At 38.7% G+C, this 13,761-nt stretch overlaps 1 protein-coding gene across 4 annotated transcripts in view; it reads right to left on the bottom strand.

Moving 5' to 3' along the window:
* Positions 1–11,394, bottom strand: part of tln2b (talin 2b) — a 91,501-nt gene extending 80,107 nt beyond the window's left edge. For 2 of the 4 annotated variants that reach the window (XM_040025736.1, XM_040025734.1), the window contains exon 1: positions 11,153–11,394. The gene's annotated coding sequence lies outside the window, so the exon portion shown is untranslated. The remainder of the gene's footprint in view (positions 1–11,152) is intronic. The other 2 variants (XM_040025733.1, XM_040025735.1) reach the window with 2 other exon arrangements.
* Between the last annotated feature and the right edge of the window lie 2,367 nt (positions 11,395–13,761).

The raw sequence follows: 13,761 nt of genomic DNA on the forward strand, positions 1-13,761 counted from the left end.
ATGGTTCAGTAAAGCAGTTTGTGTATATTGTTGAACAGTAAATGCATAAAAACACAATACCAAAGTCTTATCTGTATCGCAGCAGCAGTTTGGGGGTTTAAAACAGAAAAAATTGACAGGCATTATTTATAAAAAGACACAGAAAATGGGAAAGAAGTTGTGTTTTTACCGTTTTTCAAGATATGAGGGAGAGATAGTATGCCGAGCCATGTGTCCTGCAAGTCATCCTCATATGCTATGGAATTAGATACTTGGTGTCAGCACACCGTGCTCCATATCAACAGCATCATTTTTTTTTTCCTATGCCACCCGCACTGACAGGAATGTGACAAATGTTGCAGTATTTCAAGGGATGGTAACAATATTACTGGGCTGCCAGCGTCACTTCAGCCCCTGCATTCAAAGCCGAAAACATTCAAATTCTTTCCTGAAGAACACAGGTAAATTCTACAAATGCACATCAAGGTATGATGATTTTAAATAACACTCGTGTTTTTTTATACATTTGAAATGTAACTGCAGGCTTGCTTAATTTTTTATGATATTCAGGGTTCTCTCTTTTCCTGGGGCTAAGACACTTACTTGAAAACTTACACAAGCTTGCAGACACAGTGCTGCTTTTTGTCTAAAAAAAACCTGTCATCTGTCCATATAAAAAAAACCCATTAACGATAAGGGAATCAAAAACAGTAAGTCATCACTTTGACTGATAAAGCTGTGGCTTTAATCTTATTATTATTGCACACAGTATCATTTAAGATATGCTGTCACCAAATGAAAAATCAAATCTTACTGCTTGAGGAAGAAATCTGTGAAATATACATGATTGAGGTTTATGCTGATACCCTATTTAAAGCTTTTTAATATCTCATCTTACATTATAAAATTATTCAGGATGTTCTGCAATTCATTGAAACAATCACCACTTGTTTTTATGTCTTTGACAACCTACTTTAAAACTCACAGTGAAACAGAACAATTCTTCTATAAATATCATGATTATTCTGCTGAGTAATTGTTTTACCATAATGCACATGTTCACAGCAGGCATGTTCCCTGTGCTTGTAACAGATTTGTCACAAGCAAATGACTGCAGGAAGGAAATTAGAGAGCATAATGGAAGGGAAACAATCAAATAATGCACACATGATATGATGGGCTATTTTTGTTGACCGTTCCAACAGCTATATAGCAAAAAGTATTTTTCCTTCCCCACTGTAAAGGTCAAAGTGACTTTACTTTGCAAGAGATGAACACACATTAACAACCATAGGCAAATTGGGAATCATAGTAGATTAAAAAAAACATTGAGAGAGAAATATTTGTTAACCTCTGCTTTATGAGTCTTCTGCTTTCTTCTCTGTTTTAGTGGCTGCTCACACAGTAACAGGAAATTGATTACGGGTTTGCCAAACAATGCATGTTCTTAAGAAAGTCAACATTTATATTCAGTGCTCGTTCTTTTCTAGGAACAACAATGTACACTCAAGCAAGGTTAAAGTACATAGCATCAGTATTTTGTATAATTAATACATGATTTGAATGAAAATATCCTCATTTGCTAAAGTTGCTGTATCATTAAGCCTGATCCTTATTCCCACAGTGGTAATTTATGATTTATGTTGGACTTGGCCTAATGAATCAGCATAACAACTAAGGTTGTGACAAAAAACTCATGAGGTCAGAAGATTGCAACTGCTGAGAAAAGAACAGGTGTTACATGCTGCACATTTTATTTCCACCTATCCATTTGTTTTAACTGCTTTCCAACCAGTCTTTACTACCTGGTGACAGGCAGAGGATACCCTGGACAGGCCACAAGACACAAGATTTGTCTGTGCATGTCTGCATGCACAGACATGCACAGACAAATAACAAAAAGCCATCAATATACGGAGATTCAGTGCTTACAAGCTCCACACAAAAAAGCCTCAAAGCAGGTTTATATCCAGAACATCTTAGCTGTTAGGCAACAGTTTGAGGTTTACTGTTTGGTGAATTAATGTTACAGTGTGTAAAATATCACCTCCAGATGTCAGTAGATTGCACACTGCGGTCAGCTGAATTCTGTTTTCAAAATTCAAGTGCTTAATTCTAACTATAGTGATCGGTGTAGGACAAACTCTGGCCTATGTTCATCTACAGTGTAGGCTGCAAGTCCGCTCTTTACCTCAGTTGTCAATGTGTGTCTACATCTGTTCACTGTGGAGGAGGTTGTAAAAGTTTATGAAAGGGATGCGAGTCGATGAGTCAGTGAAGCTCACTTCTGACCGATGACAGCGATACAGAAGTGAGTTGTTGAAGATATCCTACAGTACTCGGTAAGTGCTGCTGTTTTGTTGCTGGTGTTAGCTGCTGTTAGGCAGCATTAGTGAAACAGCTCTGCTGATCCTCTGTCTTTGGCGTACTTCATATGTGGCCAGTCTATAGCCATATACATAAAATGACATCAGCACTAAGGAAATTTTGAAAAAGCTACTTTTTTTTTTTTATGTGTGACTACGAAAGGCCTCCATGTTTCTATAGAACAGCAAGATATGTTTCATCCAGTTTCAGTCCAAAAGAGTTGCTGTATGAGCTCTAATTGCTAAAACCCCTCAAAAAGAACCTGATAGTGTCTTCTGCTCAATGTAATCAGACAATCATTTTGCTCTAAACACAAGGCCACTACTTCTGATAAGATAAGATAAGATAAGATAAGATAACCTTTATTAGTCCCATGTGTGGGAAATTTGTTTTGTTACAACAGTGGACAGTGCAAAGTTGCATAGAAAAATTAGAGAAAAACACTGGAATAAGATATCAATAAGATACTGTACACCTAATCTAAATATATAAGGCTTAAGTAACACTTAAGCTTTATTTAGTTACACTTTACAGCATCCGGCTGCTAAATTCACTTTAGACATACCAATATAAAATAATTTTGATAGTCTGTGAGAGTCCACAGTTCTCTAAGAAGAACTGAGGTGCTGACACTACATAGCCCTGAGCCAGGGGGGAGAGAGGGGGAGAAAAGGAGGAGTTCTCGCTTGGTCAGCAGCCTGCAGAGGATCAGAGCAGAGGATAGCAGTAATTTCAGTGCTGTTCTTCAGACAGGGGAGTCCTTTCCCCAAGCAGTCGCAAAAACAGGCTGACAGCTACTGTACACACAAAGGACCTGACAGCCCACAATTAACCTTGATGTTAAACCACTGCCACGTCAATTGTCCCTAAACCAAGATACTATAATAATGTCATTTTAGTTACTATATCTGGCTGTTACTGAATCCAGCACCCCTTGAAAATCTGTACTGATCTTAAACATCTGTGTCTATGATCATGTGACACAGACATGAAATATTTCCACACACTCTGACTGTTTTTTTCCTCACGGTGCAGCTGCATGTTCCATACACCTGCACTTGCAGTCGCCATGATGTTTTTATTTTCTTGAACCTCCATATCTGTGTCATAGACCCGCATACTTGATTGGTTTTTAGAGATTTAGTGGTGCATTGGATTTTAGAAATTTAGCAGGGTGTAGACACATTCATATTTCAAATGCTACTCTTTTTTTTTTGTCTTCGAGCCACAAAATGTGTCTTAGGTCCATCAAGGGATTCAAGTCTTAACTGCACTTCGTTACAGTGCTCTGGATTTGTCTTTGATGCATTTATCGCGCACATAAGTGATGTCAGGTGTCTTGTTTAGTTGGATTTAGGCAACACTGTCATTGACCTTTTGTTGAGTGGCATTTTAAGGGAATTCTATTCCAGTGAAAAATGCTCTCACAAAAGAGGATCGTGGGTGTACCATCATGTCTTTGAGAGATCTTTCGGAAACTGAACATGGAAATGTCTTCAAAAGCAGAACAAAAATAAATACCACTATACAGTACAGACTGTAGTAAAGCAATTACAGCTGGCATTATTATTATTATAATAATGGTGCTATTCAGAAGACTTTGACTGCATAAGAAACTTAAGTATTTGATTTCTTTTGAGTATATCAATACACAGTTCCCACAAACACACTGTTTCTGGCAGAGGAAGCTTGGAGGCACTACCAGTAAGTCTACAATGGTGCAAAGAGAAACTGGGCAGGTTACAGCATGGTCACTATTCACTGAGAACATGCAAACCATTGTAACTCAACACAGACAACCAGGCGATAACCTGTCTGAAGCAGCTGTTTGCACTGTAAAAACAGAGCAAAATAAACTGACTTTAAAAAAACGCAGCAAATCAGCTCCTGCAATGAAAACGCAATACCTAACTGTATTCACTCTTTGGGGACAAAGGGGCATAAGTTGAGCTGTGCTTCTCTTTTAATGGGATATATCAAATGACCTTCAGCGCTGATCATTAGTTTGATTCAAGTAAAGTAGATCATGTTTCTCTTCAAAACCAAAGCATTGATGTTTTTTTTTTAACTGAAAAAACCCTTGTGTATGTGCGGTCAACAGCGCTGAACACAACCCTGTTCACTGGCACTTTACCAGCACAACTGATTCCTCAATGAGTAATTTATATGATATGAACAGGAGCAAACAATTTAATTTCTTTGTTCAAATATTTAGATAAGTGCTCACCGCTAGATTAAATGTCAACAAAGTGGCCTGAACTCAAAACACACACACACAAATTAAGTGGAAAATAGCAATTACTCTTTGATTTACAAATAATTTATGTGAAAAAAAATTCACAGAAAGTAAGAGGATGCCACTTTATGTCACTAACACAATTTGGGATAGTGTACTGCGTTAGGGCTGTTCGATATAACGATATATATCGGATGACGATATAAAAACGTCTGTTTCATTTTATGCTATAGTTTGTTTCGTGGTGTCGCAAAATAAACTGTTTACGGCAATATTTTTTCATCCTTTTGATGGTCGCTGTAGTGGCTATATTAATTTCTTCTTTCTCTCTTTCTCTTATATTTAATATAACCACACTACTGACAGACAAGAGCCTGTTTTATGCGCTGTCGTTAGCAACAACGACGGTAACACTGTCGCGTGTCCGGTTGTTTATGTTCCACATAAACCTTTCACAATAAAGCTCAAGATCCTGTTAAAACTTTTCAAAAATAAACTGAATCACTTAAAGAGCAGATTATTACGGATGAGAAGTAAAAAAAAAAAACAAAAAACCGCCAGGTGCTAAAAAAATAAACCTTAGACTCAAACGTTAGAACAAGCTTTTCCCCGCAGCACGCCGTGTAATAAATTCTCACAAAGAAAACAGCGGCCGTTACAACTTATGTCTAAAAATGTATAGGTACACGACGCGCAGCTGGAAACACTTCACGCAAGTCGAGCTGCCCGAGATTCACAGAATTTACAGAAAATGTTAAATTTATGTGATTTATATCGTTATCGGACGATAGATGTCTTATATCAGGATATGAGATTTTGATCATATCGCACAGCCCTATACTGTGTGCATTGCAGTGAAGGTAAACCTGTTGTCTAGTACTTCAAACTGGCATTTTAATTTGACATGCTGATGAGACGTGCCACAGGCTGTGCGACTGCCACTGACCTAAACTACATCATGGCGGCATCTACTGACCTACTTTTTGAGTCTGTTGATTTATCCCGGCACAGCCACACCAGTTTAAAGCACATTTATAGTGTATATAAATGTGTATATAATAGAAATTCAAATTATTAATGAATTGCTTTCTGAACTTTTCTGTGAGTTAAAAGCACCGAAATAAAACAATATTGCATTAAACCTCACGCACTAACAATTTAACAACTGAGTGACTTGTGGATGTGATCCGTCTAAATGCTATGCTGTAATGTCCAACCATTATTAATCAAGTGTGGAGTCAGTCTAATCTAATCCCACTACATTTCTTAATTGAAAGAGAGCTCAACCTCACTTCATATCTGAAAGCAAATTAGAAATATGGTCAAGTGTTTGCCGATTAAAAAGCCGCATTATATATAGCTTTAACAAATTGCTTGTCTGCCACATTCATCTGTATGGAAAAATTCGAGAAACTGTTCTTTCAGATTGCTGTAATAGCAGGGGTTTGGGAATGGTGGCCAGCTCATACATTTGTTCTATAGAAAGTAATCTAAACGCAAGCCAGCCCCTAAAGAGGCTGTGATCACAGTGACAGCAGCGAGAGAAAACACAGGACCAATCTATTTCCCTTGTAAACACAGAACACAAAGGCTGGGTCACACCGACAGCATGGGGTGTGTTTTAGTTTCCACCTCCTACACACTCGTGCATCCAATATAGTTCAACAATCACACTCTCCAATGACTCTCAGAACCCTTACTTCCCACCCTCCAACTGAACATTTCCTGGGGAATTCCAACCAGGAATATATTCTTGATGACAGAGCAACTACAACAGCTGAGAGGAAAATCACTTCTCTAATGAACAGCAGGAGGCCTTGTCTTTAGCATTTGCTTGTTCTCGATGTTTTGTGGCTCAAAATAGTTACTCGTAAATGCATGACCTTGTTATTGTTCTCACGGAGCAGTTTCAGTGTTACTTACTGCGCCCCAGAACGCAGAAATTGAACAAACACAGACTAAAAGCGTTTCATGAGAGAGTGTGGTGTATTTCATGAACACGTTTGAAACATGTAAATTAGCAAATTAGGCACTGAGCTGAAAGTGTGAACTACAGCTATGCTAGCAGAGATGTTGCTATAGCTTCCTATAATACAAAATCATTGCAGTAATGGCCTCCGAAGTAGTTGGCAATAAATGTGAAAAGCTACAATTTAAATAGTCCTTGGTTTTAATTGCCAGTGCTCAATAAAACTGAAATACTGAATATTATTTAATCTTAGAAGTGTTGAATCTCTATTTGTGTTCTGAGCTAAACTTTTCAAATCTCTTTTTGATGAAGCTTACAAACTCTGCTTTCATAACCTTGGGTCTTGTGAATAGCATCTAGTGTTTTGTTTGAAGCAGCAGTCAGTTGCCGCTGGCAGATGCATGCTGCATGTGAGCTTGTGACATTGGTGTTCCTGAGATCTAATTATATCTGTGTAATACTGTATTGTGGAGAAAGCGTACAGAACTCATTGTAGATGCTCAGGCAGGAGAAGGTCTCTTCTTTTAAACACAGGCAAGCCATGGGCCTATATTGTGAACAACAAGTGAAAAGAAAATCCTAAGAACTCGATCTGCAGATTGCAGATTTATGTAAGTTAGGAAGGTCTCTTCAAGCCATTTCTGAACAACTGCAGATTCCAAGGTATCCAAGTACAACCTTTTCAACTTTTTCGTCTCCACTTTGCTAGAGTCTGGAAGAAGACCCAAACTTTCCCCCTTGGATGAGAGGAAACTGGTTAGGGTGTTCAAGAACAACCCAGGAAATATGAAGGCTCTGGGTGCCCATGAACTAAAAGTGGCTGGACACCAAGATCACTGTCCACAGTGAAGTGAGCTTCACATCATTGACTGAGAGGGTGTAAACCAAGACAGAAGTCTCTGCTACAAAACGGACACCTTCAAACTGACTAAAATATGCAGCTACCAACATGAACAAGCCAAGTTCCTTCTTGAAAAAGGTTTTATGGTCAGCTGAGACAAAGATTGAGATATTTGGCCATAATGACAAGAGGCACGGTAAAGTGAGGCTTTCAAATTTAAGAACACTGTATCAACTGTCAAGCATGATGGCGGTAACATCATGCTTTGGGGCTTTTTTACTTCCAGTGGTACTGGTACATTGCAGTGGATGGAGTAATGAAGGAAGACTATCTTCAAATTCTTCAACTTCACCTCAAATCAATAGCTAGACTTGGACACCGCTGGGTGTTCCAACAGGACAATGATGCCAAACATGCACGGAAGCTGTTTTTTTGGAATGGATAAAGCAGGCTAACAATAAGCTACTGGAATGGACTTCCCAAAGACTTTACCTCTACCCTGGAAAATTTCTGGACTATGCTTGAAAGCCCGTTCAGTGCAAGGCACCCAAATCGCCTTCCCTCAAAGCAACAACTATACCAATGTCTCCACAATAAAAACTGATAATGTTTGGTGCCACACCTTATATTTGTTAAGTGTTGAGCCTGGAAATCAATGTATATATGAGATTTCTTAATAAAGCTTCAAATGTACTGACTCCAGCAGTTACATGTTTGCACTGAGGCGTCTTGCTCTTTTCATTAATTACATAATGGTGACATTATAAACTACATGAAATTTCCATAAACTTGCTTTTCTGTAATTCCACAGATCTGTCTAAATAAAGAGATCTTTATTCAATCTGTATATGCATTAACTTTTTTTGTTCTGTAATAAGATGTTCAAGATGTCTGACCTTATTATAGACAGCAAGATTATTATTTGACATTTTAAACTCTGGAAATCTTCGATGTTTGTCCTCATTGGTGCTGCTGAACCCAAACGCGCTTCAGCTTGAGATGGCTTGACATTCTCCTTCAGGATGTTTTTGTAGACAACAGAATTCATGGTTCCATTTACCACAGCAAGTCTTCCAGGTCCTGATGCAGTAAAACAGCACCAGACTATCAAACTAACACAAAAATATTTTACTGTTAGTATGATGCTCCTTTTCTGAAATGTTGTGTTACTTTTATGCCGGATGTAATGGGACAAACACCTTCCAAAAAGTTCAACTTTTGTCTTGTCAGTCCACACAGTATTTTCCCCAAAGTCTTGGGGATCATCAAGATGTTTTCTGTCAAAACTGAGGCAAACTTTTTGCTCAGCAGGGGTTTTCATCTTAGAACAGGCCGTGTTTGCCCAGTCTATTTCTTATGGTGGCATCATGAACACTGACCTTAACTGAGGCAAGTGAGGCCTGCAGTTCTTTGGATGTTGTTCTGGGGTCTTTTGTGACCTCTTGGATGAGTCGCCGCTGTGCTCTTGGGCTAATTTTGGTCAGCCAGCCACTCAGGGTTTATCACTGTGCCATGTTATTGCCATTTGTGGATATTGTCTCTCACTGTGGTTTGCTGGAGTCCCACTGCTTTAGAAATTACTTTATAACCTTTTCTAGACTGAGAGATCTTCACTTTGTTTGAATTCAGCTATCTGTGGGATACACCACAGATAGCAGTTTCAAAATACCTTTATTTAGAAACTGCATTTTGTGTTTACTTATGTTTTCTTTCTTAAATATTTAAATTTGTTTGGTGATCTGAGACATTTAAGTGTGACAAACATAGAAAGAAATATGACATGGGGAAGGGGGCAAACACTTTTCCACACCACTGTATGTGGATGAGCTGCTGGAGACCAGCACTACAAGGACTAAAGACCACAGGATCACCTGCATACATCACATGGTTCGCTAAAAGCCTATCAACCTTGCACCAAGTTTAACGGGTTCTCGGCTTCTTTGACAAGCCATCAACATAAAGATTTAAAAGAATTGTGGATAAAATTCCTTTTTGTCTAACTCTACTGCAAGATTAGAGAAAAATCCATATAAAAATCCAATAAATTCAAACTTGTGCACCCAATTCTTGTTAAAGTCATTAAAGCTGTATGCTGTGCAGTTAACAGTTAAATGAAACCATTTAAAGCCCCAAATTACCATGAATATAAAGCTGTATATATGATGCTTATGCTTACACTTTAAAGTAAGACCAAGCGATACAAAGTCAGGAAGGCACACAAAATACCTTGTAAAATGCAAGAGTGTTTTGCATTAGTGGTGCTTTAAACACACTACAGAGGTACTCCTACACCATTTCTTGCTGGAAATGTGTGGTTGGTGGAAGCTTTTATCCCACACTCTCTAGTGCCTTACTGTACCATTTGGGAGTGCATTTTAAGGATGGGTACTCCCAGTTGGAATCAAAGCTCTAGCATGCCAGTGATGCCTTTAAGCCATCCAGAATCTCAGCTGTCGACATCATGCTGAGACAGCTTGACCTTTCTAGTCACATCACTCAGGTAAAACATGTCACTCCACTGTCTGAAACTCCCTGACGGCATCGGTATCCTTGAATTGACCATCAATATCCAGGATGCCTCTTGTGGTAAATGCACAGCTGTTGTATTATATACTTAAGAGGAAATGGACTTTAAAAACAACAACAACAAAAAACAGTTTTTCATTGCAGAGAAAAGAAGCTGTGCAAGTCTGCAGCTAACGTGGTTTGCTATATGAGTCAAACCAGTAATAACACATATGATCCATGTTACTCAATGTAAAACCATCTCGGGGATTTACAGTTTGGCACCTTCAGCCCAGAGTCACTGTGCTGAAGCAGCATTGACAGCCCTGTATCTGTGAAACACCCACATAGCTCATAGCTCAAAAAAGCTCTCTTCACAGCGCATCTGTATGAGGCAGAAGGGCTTCTAATGGTTAAGGAGACGTGTCCTTCATTCAGAAGTTATGCGTCTTCCCTGTTGGCATCATGGAGAAAATAAGGTGAATGTTCACTCTGAGGATTGGTAAAGGTATCAGACGAGGGAAAAGCACTAATCTTTCTTCTAAGATGAATTAATGATCAGATTTTTAAAACTGAGGCAAAGCACAACAGTCCCTGCAAGCGTTAACAGTCTTAACATACTGACCAGTATTTTATTCTCCCTACATTTTCATTAACCTACAGTAAGTCATTCACCAGTGGCTACATCCCTGCATGCGCACTACACATCCTCAATGTCAGCTTTGATGTTGAGCCGATCCAGATAACATTCAGGTCAAGTCCAAGTTACTGTACAAAACATTTTTTTGCAGAGCAGCGAGGATGCTGGAGCTGAGCAGCATTAGTTACCTATTTAGCCTACTTCTAAGGACGAAACTGGGGAAGCCTAGATATTTAAAATGCAACACCAACGCCAAACAAGTGGGTCAATCAAATACTGTTACCTCTTATCTGTCAATGTCAAAAGCAATCAGTTATACAGTAGGCGAAGAAATGGGCTAGATTTACCAGTCTTATTTTAACGCGCAAACGAATCGACAGATGTCAGGTCCAAAGAAGAGCAAAAGGAAATACCAGAGTGGAAAACATCACACTAATCAAGTGAAAAGGTCGTCTGCAGACTGCTCATGTGAAATGTTGCCAGCGCTTCTGCTGAGCCAACATCGAGCGGTCCGCCTCCCTGTAGTGAGATCATTTGGGAGGAACAGCACCTTGAAGAATAACGCCAGGATTTAAAAAGAAACTGGATAGAATCTCTTAAAAGGCAAAATCCTACCTGATGTCCCTCACTCGTCAGTGCATGCGAGCTGACTTGGATGTAGGCGAAGCGACACACACCGCAAGCGGGTCAGCTCAGCCTGACTGCCTCCCTCCTCCACGGCATCAAGCCCCTCCTCGTTTATCGTACAGTGGAGAAGGATGAGGGGGGGAGAAGAAAAAAAGACCACAAATCTGTGCGCCGCAAAAAGGAAGCGGCGTCACACTCACGCACAGTGTCAGATAATATGTATCCCAATGAAGACAGATTTACAACCTTACCAGTGCGATGAGCAGATAAAATTAACCTGGCAATCATGCACAGGGATAGACGCACGGAAGATCTGAGAGACTGACCTCTCTTATTTTGAAAATGCTTTAATTTGTGCAGTGTAGAGCACCTGCCAAAAGCGTGTCTTCACACTAAGCGTTAATGGAAGCCTGGCATGGAGGTTTATGTTTAAAGTGGGGGCAACCTCCACAAGTCTTGCTATAACGTGCAGGAACATACATCCCACACAAAATTGAAAAAGAGTATCTGTCTGTTTTTTCGTGATTAATTACACTTACACTAACCCAATAATCAAGCAATCAAATTAAGATAAGGCATTAAGATATATTTTAGCGACAAAATGAGAATATTATTTAATGTATCAATATGGCCAGCACCTCCCCTATCGGTGGGTGCACTATTGTTTTCTAAACATATACTACCCCCTAATGGAGATATGGAAGCATTTATGGTCAGGAAATACAAGGACATGCTCATCTCTGAGAAAATAAGGGATGGACTCGGACAGAGTGAAAAGTATTGTCGGTATTTTGCAAAATAGGTATGGATGATTGGTATTCCAAAAAGACTATTAAAATATCACAGCGGGACCGATTATCCTAGTCTACAAAGCCCAATCAAAATGTGTTTGCTTTGTTTTTTCATTTTCTCACGCTATCCAATGTGAGCCTTCACTTCACAAAATAATACAATACTATAAAGGGTACAAGGTGTTCGAAAGGTACGTGTGAATTAGTGATGCGGCGTGAACATTTTGGCAAACATTTCTAAGTGGCGACTCTCGTTTAGGACACTTTCCAGGTACAGCGTTAGCTCTGACATCATCCTGTCATTTATTGCCTGGTAACACGCAGTAACCAAGTTACTCCACTTGAACTTTGTCGTGTTCAGAGTGGAGTTTTTTTCCATTTGGGTCTTTTCAATATGAAGATGGTCAAACTGCCTTTGATGCAGTAGTACCAGGTAATTTTTTAAAAAAAAAGGTAGAGAAAACTGATGTAGGTTTTCTTCTGCAGTGTTTGAGTTTAACTAATAGTTAAAGCTAACTTTTGTTGTGCTGTCCAAGAAAAATTAAATCTAGGTGTCAAACTGTCTCACCACAAGAGGGAAGCATTGACATAACATTGCATTGATATGTGAAGATCTAAAGAGCAATGTTCAGTATACCAATAAATGTTATCATTGGCCTTTGTTTAATTATGATATTGATATTTCAAAAGCCAGATTTGTAATAGGACCTTCTTCAGTATATCAAACGTCATCTTTTATAGATAAATACTCTGTATATCTATAACATATTGATATAAATACAGTAGATCTGTATATAAAAGAATCAGGTTATGGGATTTTTTTATTTTTGGGGTCTCGAGTTCTCCAGATTGTATCTTTTTAACCAAGAAAAGTAATGTAAAGATAGAAGTTAGGTGAAAAAAAAATCTATTTTCCTGAGAGATTCTAAAGATCCTCTATTTTAATGCCATCGAAAATATTGTTGCAATTCTTGCAATCATTTTAAGAGTTACAGCAAGCATATTTAGCACATTCTTAATTTTTCCAATTTCACAGATGATTTCCTTCATAAAACTCCAGTCCCGTAGTGCGGAAAGCTATCTCTCTCTCAAATTTCAAATAAACATTCAAAGTACTCTCAAGACAGAAAATGTACTCGGCTCATTTATAAGGACATGTGTGTAATGAAGCAAACTGCATCAGGAATATTGGTGATGCAGTGATATGGCAGTAAATTACTTTTGCATCATTACATCACCAATATGCTCGATGCATATTGCCACATTACATAAAAGTATGACATTGATAAGAGTGCAAATATAAACAACCTCACCTGGTTCAAACAACAGAAATTTCCACCTTTATTTCATTAAAACACTCATCGGCATTATATTAAAAACCAGGTTGCTTATTTTTCTTAAACTCTTTAAACCAAACGATGTCTCCTAAAGTTAATACGCAAGGCAGTTTTGTGTCCTGAACTTTTGACAATGCAATTTAGACATCAATGGCAAGAGTTATTATTTAATTGTGTTCAGAACTCTTATCAAACAGATCACCTTTTTTATGTTCTTAGAACAAGGTAAAGCCCACATTCTAATTTAATTTCCATGGAAAAACAAACATCTGATTTAGAAGTCTGTTTAAAAAACAGTTTGTTTAAAAACCAGCTGCTCACTTTCAAAGTACAGTAACACGCTTATCTTGCTAAACAGCACGGCAGCCACTACAGGCGCACTGAGCTTTGTTGTGGTTCGGATATTTCCATGGGAACCAGCGGCTAAGGAGAGCAGGAGGATCCTGTTTGAGCTGGAGGCGTGTGTTAG

Source organism: Simochromis diagramma, unplaced genomic scaffold, assembly GCF_900408965.1.
Source record: "Simochromis diagramma unplaced genomic scaffold, fSimDia1.1 OVJJ01000293.1, whole genome shotgun sequence".
NCBI classification, from domain to species: domain Eukaryota; kingdom Metazoa; phylum Chordata; class Actinopteri; order Cichliformes; family Cichlidae; genus Simochromis; species Simochromis diagramma.